General features: G+C 40.2%; 1 protein-coding gene across 1 annotated transcript in view; it reads left to right on the forward strand.

Moving 5' to 3' along the window:
* Window positions 1-516: 516 nt before the first annotated feature.
* LOC119411059 (ephexin-1) overlaps window positions 517-12,594 on the forward strand; it is a 68,153-nt gene continuing 56,075 nt past the window's right edge. The window contains exon 1 of the mRNA XM_037677980.1: window positions 517-611. The gene's annotated coding sequence lies outside the window, so the exon portion shown is untranslated. The remainder of the gene's footprint in view (window positions 612-12,594) is intronic.

Genomic DNA, 12,594 nt, shown 5'->3' on the forward strand with positions numbered 1-12,594 from the left:
ATGTCTGTGTGTTTATTAATGTGATGTGATGTTGGATAGCTGTGTGTTTTTTTTTTTTACATTATGCAGAACAGGAACCTGCTGTAAAACAGCAAAAATGCTGAGCCAGGCCCGATTTCTTTTAATCTTTTCCTGTTTAAAAATTTAAAAAATAAATAAATACATTTTTCCCTCCTCCAGCTCAGCCGTTTTTTCCTTTAATAAAGTTACTCTCTCCAGACTGTACATCGTAGCAGATCTTGCTTTCCCATTCAGTTCATCTGTCACACATCAGCCCTGACATTAATCTCCACATACTTCATCCTGCCAGCACCCTCTTCTTCACCTCTTTTATTCACTGTTTTTTACTCTGGATGGTTGACTTGATGAATCTACATGCAATACCTGTACTCCTTGCTTATGTCTAGTATATGTCTCTATGTCTTTTAATTTATTTATTTTTCTACCTCCTAGTCTGTGCCCATCATTTCACACTCTCGCTGGTTGGTAAAAAAAGGTGAAGTGCAACTCATGACTGGACCAAAGAGCACCAGGACCACCCGAAAACCTAAGCTCCACCAACCAGTCTATTTGTTCCTTTTTAACAATCTGTTCCTGATAACCAAGCGCAGGTAAGACTTTGTTGTAGAAGATTAATGCTTTAATGTGTGAATTTGTATACCAACAATGGCCTTTTCATTAAACACTCTTACTGGAATTCAAACAAGAAGTTAGTGGGAAAGCTTTGAATAATCTTTTTTACATTTTCATAACAAAATTACAAATCTTAAACAATTCTGGTTTCTGGTTTTATTTATGTAGTTCAGTAAATGTTGCAGTCAAAAACTATAAGATGGCATCACAGCTGACTTTCCGAAACAAAAAAAGGCTTTAGCTTTGTGAATTATACACTGCTCACAAAATTAAAGGGAACTGTAAAATAACATCCTAGACCTCAATTAATTAAATATTCTCATTGACAAACTTTGTTATCAGTACAGTGAAATTGATTGAGAAGGAAATAACACAAACATTATCAATGTAAATCAAAATTATTACACCATGGAGATCTGGATTTGGATTCATACTCAATATGAAAGTGGAAAATAACATGACAGGCTGATTCAACATCAGTGAATATTCCTCCAGACAAGTCTAAATGAGGCTCGGTAGTGTGTGTGGCCTCCATGTGCCTGTATAACCTGTCATTAGGTACGAGGATGAGATCCTCAGACCCACTGTGAGACCATATGCTGGTGCAGTGGGCCTTGGGGTCCTTCTTATGCATGACAATGCTAGGCCTCATGTGGCTGAAGTGTGTCAGCAGTTCTTGAGGACATTGATGTTATGGGCTGGCCTGCCTGTTCCCCTGACCTGAATCCAATTGAGCACATCTGGGACACCATGTTTCAGTCAATCCACCAAGGCCACATCACACCACAGACTGTTTAGGAGCTAACTGGTGCTCTAATCCAGGGCTGGGAAAAGATCCCTCAGGGGAACATCCGCCATCTCATCAGGAGCATGCCCAGGCGTTGTTGGGAGCCAGGGCACCTCTGGCTACCACATGGAGGGCTGTGAGGCCATCCAAAGAACTGCCTTCCCACACCATGACTGGCCCACCACCAAACCAGTCATGCTGGAGGATGTTGCAGGCAGCATAATGTTCTCCACGGTGTCTCCAGACTCTGTCATGTCTGTCACTTGTGTTCAGTGTGAACTTGCTTTCATCCGTGAAGAGCACAGGGCGCCAATGGTGAATCTGCCAATATTGATGTTCCCTAGCAAAAGCCAATCATCCTGCTCGGTGTTGGGCTGTAAGCACAGCCCCTATATGTGGAGTCGGGCCCTCATACCACCCTCATGGAGTCTGTTTCTGACAGTTTGAGTGGAAGCATGCACATTAGTGGACTGCTGGAGGTCATTTTGTAGGTCCCTGGCAGTGGACCTCCTGTTCCTCCTTGCACAAAGGACTAGGTAGCGGTCCTGCTGCTGGGTTGTAACCCTCCTACATTCCCCTCCATGTCTCCTGGTGTACTGGCCTGTCTCTTGGTATATATTCCGTGCTCTGGAAACTGTGCTGAAAGACATAGCTAATCTTCTTGCCACCACTTGTATTGATGTTCCATCTTGGATTAGCTGCACTATTTGAGCAAATTCAGTGGGCTGTAAAAAACACCTAATGATACCTCTATGTGTGACAGAACTGACAAAATGAAAAAGTGACAAAGTTCAACCAGAAAGGACGAGAACAGAGAAATAACCTGTGGTCACCACATGCAGAATCACTCTTTTATAGGGGTTGTCTTGCTAATTGCCTCTCATTCCACCTGTTGTGTGTTCCATTTGCACAGCAGCAGGTGAAATTGATTCACAATAAGTGTTACTACCTAACTGGTGACAGTGATTCCACAAAGGTGTGACTGATTTGGAGTTACATTGTTTTGCTTAGGTGTTCTCTTTATTTTTTGAGCAGTGTATAAACAGTGGGGCAAAAAAGTATTTAGTCAGCCACTGATTGTGCAAGTTCTCCTACTTAGAAAGATGAGAGAGGCCTGTTATTTTCATCATAGGTCCACTTCAACCATGAGAGCCAAAATTAGGAAAAATAATCCAGGAAATCACATTGTAGGATTTTTAAATAATTTAAATTATGGTGGAAAATAAGTATTTGGTCAATAACAAACAAGCAAGATTTCTGGCTCTCACAGACCTGTAACTTCTTCTTTAAGAAGCTCTTCTGTTGTTCAATCATTACCTGTATGAATGGACCAGTTTGACCTTGTTATGTGTATAAAAGACACCTGTCCACAGCCTCAGTCCACAGCCTCAATCAGACTCCAAACTCAACCATGGCCAATACCAAAGAGCTCTCAAAGGGCACCATGAAGAAAATTGTAGACCTGCACCAGGCTGGGAAGAGTGAATCTATAATAGGCAAGAAGGTTGGTGTGAATAAATCAACTGTGGGAGATATTGTAAGAAAATGAAAGACATACAAGACCATTGATAATCTCCCTCAATTTGGGGCCCCACGCAAAATCTAATCCCCTGTGGTCAAAATTATCATGAGGACGGTGTGGAAAAATCCTAGAACTACACAGAGGGACCTGATGAATGACCTGCAGAGAGCTAGGATCAAAGTAATAAAGGCTACATACTACGCAAAGAGGGACTCAAATCCTGCAGTGGCAGGCGTGCCCCCCTGTTTAAACCAGTACATGTCCAGGTTTGTCTGAAGTTTGCCAGAGAGCAAATGGATGATCCAGAAGAGGATTGGGAGAATATTATGTGGTCAGATGAAACCAAAATAAAACTTTTTGGGAAAAACTCAACTCGTCATGTTTGGAGGAAGAAGAATGCTGAGTTGCATTCCCAGAATGTCATACCTATTATAAAGCATGGGGATGGAAACATCATGCTTTGGGGCTGCTTTTGTGCAAAGGGGGCAGGAAGACTGATCCATGTTAAGGGAAGAATGAATGGGGCCATGGTATCATAAGATTTTAAGCCAAAACCTACTTCCATCAGTGAGAGCATTGAAGATGGAATGTAGCTGGGTCTTCCATCATGACAATGATCCCAAACACACCACTCGGGCAATGAAGGAGTGACTCTGTAAAAAGCATTTCAAGGTCCTGGAGTGGCCTAGCCAGTCTCCAGACCTCAATCCCATGGAAAATTTGTGGAGGCAGTTGAAAGATGGTGTTGCCCAGTGACAGCTCCAAAACATCATTACTCTAGAGGAGATCTGCATGGCGGAATGGGCCAAAATACCAGCTACAACATGTGCAAACCTTGTGAAGACTTACAGGAAATGTTGGACCTCTGTCATTGCCAACAAAGGTGATGTTACAAAGTATTGAGTTGAACTTCTTTGTTAATGACCAAATACTTATTTTCCATCATAACTTACAAATCAATTATACTCAAATTGTGCCATCTGCCTCTACTATTCAGCATGAGAAAGTAAATCACTTTTTTAATTCATTTAACCTCTTATCTCAGGCTGAGTTAGTAAGGACTATCAAATGTATGAAACCTTCTTCCTCTTTTTTAGATATTTTACCAACAACATTTTTAAGGACATTTGTCAGTTTTTAATTTATGATATTCCAACAGTTTTTAACAAATCATTATCTACAGGGGTAGTTTCCAAAATGTTTAAAACAACTGCTGTTGAACCATTATTGAAGAAATCCAACCTGGATTGCAATGATTTTAACAACTTTAGGCCAAAATTACCCTTTATTGTGAACATTTTAGAGAAAATGGTGTAATCTTAGATCTTAACTTATTTAAACCAAAACTCACTTTTTGAAAAGTTTCAGTCGACTTTCGTCAATATCACAGTACAGAAACCGCATTATTAAAAGTTGTGAATGATATTAGGATGAACTCAGATGCTGGCTGTTGTACTGTCTTGGTGCTCCTAGATCTTTCTGCTGCGTTTGATACAGTTGATGATAATGTTGTTGATCATAATGTTCTACTGAGCCGACTAACTTATTGGTTAGGTGTTAGAGACATTGCTCTGAGGTGGTTCAAATCTTATCTTCATGACAGAACTTTTTCAGTAATTTCTGTCAATAATTCCTCCAGTTCAGCTTCTTTCACCTGTGGTGTCCCCCAAGGGTCTATTCTTGGGCCACTATTATTTTCTATTTATATGCTACCACTTGGTCAGGTTATTCATAAATTCAATGTTTCTTTTCATTTTTATGCAGATGATTCCCAAATTTATTTGGCTATTAACTCATCAGACCTCTCTACTCTCAATAAACTTACCCTATGTCTTACAGACATTAAAACCTGGATGTCTGATAATTTTCTTTCACTCAACAACAATAAAACTGAGGTGATAGTGTTTGGACCCAAGGCCAAAAGGGATTTAGTAGTTCATTCCGTTTCTGTTCTTGGTTTTAAATACACTCGTGAAGCCAGAAATTTGGGGGTAGCCTTTGATTCTGATCTTAGTTTTTCTAAACATTTTAAGAACATCACTAAAACAGTGGGGGTTTTTTTTATTAGGAATATTACCAAAATCAGAGAATTTATCTCTTTAATCAGAATAAACTTTATTGGCATTGCACCGAGATACAGCGCGAATATGTACATACAGTCGTCCGAAGATGGGCGGAGTGCACGAAGCTGCGGCTATAAATAATTAGCGCGGCCTTCTTATTCTTATTCAGAATAATATTTTGCTTAGATAATAAAAGGAAAGAAAACATGAGGAGAGACTGTATTAAAAAGATCTTTCACACCGTGTCCTAGACAGGGCACAATTTAAGGCATTAAAAAAACCTACCACAGCAAAGCAACATAAAAAGACGTTATACATTGTCTTGCTTTCCCATAAGCAAGGTAACCACTGGGTTAGTGATAAGCACCTTGCTTGCAGCCTCTCCTCCAAGGGGTCCGGAAGCTAACCTCAGCGCCGTGGTATTACCTACAGCTTTCTAAAGTAGCCTCATTAAGGCTGTGACGAGGTGATTCATTCAGAAAATTAACGACCTTCTATCCGCAAGTCACACCCTGATCTCACTCTTTACCTTGATCCATCCAAGCAGCAGGGTTGGGTCGTCTGGTCCAGAGAAACTCACGTTATGGCCGCTCACCTCTTAATTTAGTGTTGCAATTGTTATCTGTTCTGGTAATCTTTAGGGCCCTGAAAAACGGGCTCAAGGGTGTTGTCACTCACTGCCTAGGAAACCTTTTAAAACCTCCCATTTATATGCTGTTAAAGTTGAACCAAGCTTCACCATGTGTCTGTTCAGTAAGGATGAAATAATAGTCCAGATTTATACGTTTTGCTTTGCTTTAATCAATGATTTCACAGGGGGTTCAGCAACAGGCACAATTTTACAATGATTAATTTTCATGATTACATAGGATACACTTCTTCACTAAGTAAGGCGATGGATTCTTCCTGATGTCTTCTGATCCCCAAGAGCCCTTGGGGACCTGTGAACACTACCTTCACTCGGACCTTTCACACCTCAAGCCAAAAGATGTTCTCTCTCAACTCTCTCATTATCCAGAAACACCTCCGAGCAAAACTCACTAGTACCCAGTTAAATACCCTTAAATTTATCCTGTATGCTGTGATTCTAACCTGATGATTAATTTATTTAGAGCAGATGGACGGGGAAGTCCTCTTACCATGATTCTGAGATAACCCTTAAAGAACTTCTGTGATGGTAAGAAGCATATTTCCAGTCTCCCAGGAGGGGAGAACAGGCTAACCCCAAAGCAATCGCAGCTATCCCAAATTGAAAAGATCAGAGCTTTGGACGGCCCAGGCCAAGCTATTGTTAGGAGTATGAAGCTTCTCCAGTCTTGTTATTGACAAATGGAGACTTAAATCCAATCCCGTTTCGTCGAGAAGAGAAGTAAATCCCAGCCTCGTCTCAAACTGGCAAAGACCAGCTCCTTTTGGGCTCCTCTGATCCTTCTGACTGCTTCTGCTTGTAGTCCCTTCTGCTCGACTCTTCGACTCAGCTTTGACCACGTTTCATCAGTTTAATCTATATTTAAAGACCCCTTATCCTCCTCCTCTAAGGAGGGGTTAGAGGTTCTTCTTGGACAATTACATCATCCTTTTTCCAGTATATGACTGTTGTTTTGGATCTTAACCGGTCTTAACCGGTCTTTTGGGTACTTTCTACAAACTTGTTTTTGGTCTTTTGGGTACTTTCCACAAACTTGTTTTTCACATATGTTTCCTGTTTTGTTCAAAAGTGTTCCAGCATGAGAGGAGCCGAGATGAACTCCATGACCTTTTGTTCTCTTACTATAATGTTTTCCAATCTTACATGCTTATTACTAATAGTTCAGAATAACTCCTGCAAAACTTTACAAGGGTTACATATTAATCATCATTCCCAGTTTGCACTTTGTGCATTCATAGCTGGCTCCGTTCTTCTCCCAAACAACTTACTCCAAAGTGGAACAAACCAGTTATGTTGGTGCTAAGATGGTGTCTTTGGCGTGCCCACTCCTCTTGTGCAGGCCCTCTTCCTCGACGACAGTCATGTCAAACTGGTTCAAAACCAAAAAAAGTCCATGCTCAATAATCCAGGTATACAATCCAACAATTTTCAGTCAGGTCATCTGGACAGTTTCTTTTTTGACATGTTTCAATTTGACATGACTGTCGACGAGGAAGAAGGCGCCACAAGAGGAGGGGGCACGCCAAAGACACCATTTTAGCACCAACATAACTGGTTTGTTCCACTTTGGAGTAAGCTGTTTGAGGGAAGAATCAGTTTTGTGTTGTGTGTTTCCTTGACTGATGTAGTCTTCCAGATAGAAGATGAAACGTTTCAGCAAAAAAAAGAAACTGTCCAGATGACCAGACTGAAAATTGTTGGATCAACATGCAGTGCTTCTAACATGAGTATCTTTGGAGCTGATCTGCTGATGGGGTGGCTTCCTTCAGTGTTGGCATGTGAGTGAGAATATTATCCCTGATTTGGCTTGACAGAAGCTGCAACTTCCTACTGAAGATCTTGACTGCACTGTACATTTCATACACAAAAGGGCCCTTGCTTTGCAGTTTGACATTTAGTTCATTCATCTGAGCAGTCACATTGACAGTAAAACCTAGATCTGCCAGCCAGTTTGCCTCTGAAAGCTGAGGGATGGCATGTCCCTTCCTCACACAGAACTCCTGAATCTCCTCCCTCAGGTCCCAGAAGCTTTTCAGCACTTTTCCCAGACTGAGCCACCTGACGGCTGTGTGGTAGCTTAGGTCATGGTGGTCAGTCTCAGTTTCCTCTAAAAGTGAAATAAACTGTATGTGATTCAGTGCCCTTGCTCTGATAAAGTTAACTGTTTTAGTTACAACATCAACAATGTGATTCACTTTTAACACTGACTTGCACAACACTTCCTGATGGATAATACAATGAAAAAAAGTTAATTTCTGCTCAAGTTTCTTTTCTGCCACTTTGTCTTGGATTCTCTTTAATAAACCAATTTTTTTTTCCCTGTGAGATTTGGACACCCATCTGTTGTGACGTCCACCAGTTTGTCCAGTTTCAGCCCCAAGCTTTCGAGACATGCATCTACCTCTGTTAAAAGATCACTCCCCGTTGTTGTCCCTTTCATTGACCGCATGCCTGCCAGCTCCTCCATAATTCTGAAGTCTGCATTGATCCCGCGCATGAAGATGAGCAGCTGGGCAGTGTCCTGTATGTCACAGCTCTCATCTAAAGCCAGGGGAAAGTACTCAGAATCATTCACGCTGTCCTTCAGTTGTCGCACCAGATTTTTTGCGATGTCCTCAATCCTTCTCGTTACGGTGTGGCGGGAGTGGGAGATGTTCTCAAAAGCGTTTTTTTTTTTCTTGGGACATATTAGCGTAGACGAGTCCACCAAACACCCCTTAATAAATTCCCTGTCAGAAAAGGGTTTGCTCTTTCTAGCAATCTTGTGGGATATGACAAAACTTGTCTTGACTGCAGCATCTCTGGATACCAAGCGTTATGTAAAAAGTGCTTGTTGAGTTTGCAACTTCGCTAGTAACACAGATGACTCAGTGGCACGCTCCTTCTCTGAAAAGTTCTTGTAGTTCTTCTCGTGTTTGGTCACATAATGATGATGGATATTATATTTCTTTAACACAGCCACTTGCATACAACAAACTAAACACAAGGCTTTACTTTTGACTTCTGTAAGCAAATATTTCGCTGTCCATGCCTTGTTGAAAACGTGGCATTCAAAATCAACTTTTCTTTTTTTAGTCAAGTCAAGTCAACTTTATTTATAGAGCACATTTAAAACAGAACCTGTTATCAAAGTGCTTAACAACAACAATCAATCAAAGAGTAAATTAAAGAGAAAAATATATAAACATATATATACAATACACTAATAATAACAACTGAAGAATTAATAAAAAGTATTTAAAACATAGGGTCACAGATTAAAAAACACTAGATCAATTTACACTGTATGAAATGAATGAGAGAACAGATGTGTTTTAAGCAGGGATTTGAAGTGAGGAAGGGAGGTGGCCTGCCTGATGTTGGGGGGCAGGTTGTTCCAGAGTTTGGGGTCCATGACTGAAAAAGCCCGATCTCCTCTGAGCTTTTTTTACTGTGAGATGACATTTTGTGGGGATTAGGGATTTGGTTGCTAGCATCACCTGTCACTGTGCGTCTAGCATTTATGCGCATGCATTCATAAACAATGCGTCGAGCCCTTTCAAAATAAAAGACAGCTGCATTGCATGTATGCTAAAGGCCCTATTTACACGGACACGGTGGGGGAAAACTTAGTTTTTTTCGTATGTTAATTAAAGGAAAAGATCCGCGTTGACGCTGGCAAATTTTATGTTTACATGCAACCGGAGGAATCCACCCTCACCCCCGTGAATTTGTTGTAGTTACCATGCCGGGTCATTAGTTGGCGCTGTGAATTTTGTACATTCACCTAATGCGCATGAGTGCTGTCTCGGCATGCTCCTTTCCTCTGGGCTAAAGTTCAGCTAACAACATCCTAACAACAAGTTAAAGCTGAATTTTGGATATGAGTCGACAGATTTGATGCCAAGCGGGACAACTTCGTCTACAGCTCCACACCGGTCGCTGAGTGGACCAGAACCGAATCGACGATGATGATGACAATGATAATCAGTAGCTGATTTACAGCAGGTAAATCAGTGTTCTTAATAATGTTTGCTTGTGTTTACTTTGATCACACAACAACCGAGTTTTTATTTTTCCTATGAGGAGAAGCTGTCCTTCCACTAGAGATGGACCAGTTCTGAACGAGCCTCGGCCCGGGTGCAGTGCAGGAGGACGTCGAAGTTGGATGTTGGATGAACTATTCATTTAAAATTCCCCTTCATTTTCATTTTCCAATTCCAGTTCATTTTTCCCATCCATTCATTGTTTTAAGCTGCATTAATCAAATGAGTGACAGACTGAACGAGACAGATGAACAACATGGGACATGTTGACAGGATGACAGCAGAGTCCAGTTCATTAATGCAGTTTACAGTTAACATGTCTTTAATAATGTGTTCAGTTTAATTATCAGTGTTTGTGTGACATACAGTTTGTGGTGTTGAATAAATAAATAAAAATTCAAAATGATGTTTTCATTTTCAACTTTAATAACACGCAACGTGTTTCACATCATTTAAATCATATAACTTGAACTACATAATGTCCAGATAGCTTCATTTAGCAAAGACAACTTCATTATATATCTCTCACACTAACATAAATACTGTTTATTATTCCAACACTTTTCAGTCAGGTCATCTGGACAGTTTCTTTTTTTTGTGCTGAAACGTTTCACGTTCCATCCAGAAGGCTTCAATATGTCACATTATCTTAAGAGAGAAGGTCTGTTTGTGTTCATCTACTCACATCAACTTGAGTGTGGAGGTTTATGTTTTCTGTCTGGGCTCCCAGGTTGAACTGTACCTGTTGGTCTTCAAAAGTTATTTAAAATAAAATCATGTTAATATAAAAAGGTCACTTACCAATTTTGGCCTGATGTTTGATGATTCCTCCACCTTAGGTTTTTATAAGTCTGCGTACATTTGCTGTTATTTAAGTGACCTTGTACTAGGCAGCTGTGGATATTAGTTTTCACTCTTAAATATCTGTAAAGTAACATATTAGTTCCACATTAACAAACACATACAATCACTCATACAGCAGATCCTCACACTCCAACATCATTCATGCAACAAATATGCATGGCATTAACAGTGTTTTTATTTCCCTATACCTGCCTAACTAAGGTTCTTGTCTGTCCCTTAACTTACAAAAACATACAAACCGGATTCCAAAAAAGTTGGGACACTAAACAAATTGTGAATAAAAACTGAATGCAATGATGTGGAGATGGCAAATGTCAATATTTTATTCGTAATATAACATAGATGACAGATCAAAAGTTTAATCTTAGTAAATGTAACATTTTAAAGGAAAAGTATGTTGATTCAAAATTTCACAGTGTCAATAAATCCCAAAAAAGTTGGGACAAGTAGCAATAAGTGGCTGGAAAAAGGAAATCGAACATATAACGAACAGTTGGAAGACAAATTAACACTAATTAGGTTAATTGACAACATGATTGGGTATAAAAAGAGCTTCTCAGAGTGTCAGTGTCTTTCAGAAGCCAAGTGTCACGATCCTCGAGGTTGGAACCCAAATGCAGGGAGGCGAGGCGAGGCAGGAGTTCAAAAATGAAAATAATTTATTTTTAAATGACAAAACAAAAGGCTGTCGGTGCAGCAAAACCTTACTTTGGCAGACAGGATCAGGAACTAAGCAGAGCAGATCATCAGATGGACAAAAAACTGACAGGACAGAGGAGGACTGAGACATCTGTGAACACAGAACAATCACCGGACAAAAAGTGAAGGAGAGACAGGCTTTTTATGAGACAGAGGGAGAGTGAGTAACGAGAGCACCTGGGCAGGTGGCTGATGAGGGACAGGTGTGAATGATAAAGATTGAGTGGAGAGGCAGACTGAGGAGTGAGTGGAGAATAACAGAATCAGATAAACAGAAAATCACACACAGAGCAGAACAACAAAAACATAAAAAGCAGACAGAGACAGAACCAGTCAAACAGAACTCAGAATGTAATTAAAGTGACACATTTACAAAGCACCTTGAAAAGGAAGGAAAAGATTTAGTTTGTGGGATAACAGGACCAGATACACAAAAGCAGAAAACACACAAAGAGCAGAGGCTTAGGCAGAAGGGGGGGGCAGCGGGGGCCGCTGACCGTGACACCAAGATGGTAAGAGGATCACCAATTCCACCATTGTTGCGCAGAAAGATAGTGCAGCAATACCAGAATGGTGTTACCCAACGTAAAATAGCAAATACTTTTAAGTTATCATCATCAACCGTGCATAACATCATCAAAAGATTCAGAGAATCTGGAACAATCGCTGTGTGTAAGGTAGGGGTTGAATGACTACATAATTTTTAAACTCGACATTAACATAATAAAACTCAAGTAGAACTCGAGTACTTGATGACATCATAGGATCTAAAGATACAAAAATAAATAAATAAATAAAACTGCAAAAAAGGTCATTATTTACAAAAAAAAAGACAAACAAAACATTGGGAGCATATATTATGCTCCTACCATTTATCATGCAGCAAATAAGTCACAGGAAAAACTAAACTATTAGTTTTTATTATTAAGCTGCAAACGTGAAGAAACGCGCAGCACGTCAAAACCGAAACTAAAAACAGTGGGGGGTTGACCTCCCCACACCACCGCCAGCTGTGGTGCGCATTAAGTTTAGCTTTAGAGGTTAATATGTTTATAGATTTTTTTTTTAGAGATTTAGAGATTAATATTTTTTGCTTTTTGTTTGTGAAACAAGGTCAGAGGAAGCTGGTTCTGGTTCGGTCGATTGGACCTGGTTTTACACCATATTCTGTGACCTGCAACAGTGCATGCAACACCGCCCCCTACGGTCACAAAATATGGTGTAACACCGGTTCGCAACGCGCTCCAAACAGTCAGGAAGTTTATTAATTTTCTGTTTCCTTACGGTAGTTTAACCAGAAGATTGATCTTTAGTGAAATATTTCCAGACTATTGATGCATTTCTACCTGTTT

The sequence above is a fragment of the Nematolebias whitei genome, chromosome 6, assembly GCF_014905685.2.
Source record: "Nematolebias whitei isolate Nwh7 chromosome 6, NemWhi1, whole genome shotgun sequence".
In the NCBI taxonomy this organism is placed as follows: domain Eukaryota; kingdom Metazoa; phylum Chordata; class Actinopteri; order Cyprinodontiformes; family Rivulidae; genus Nematolebias; species Nematolebias whitei.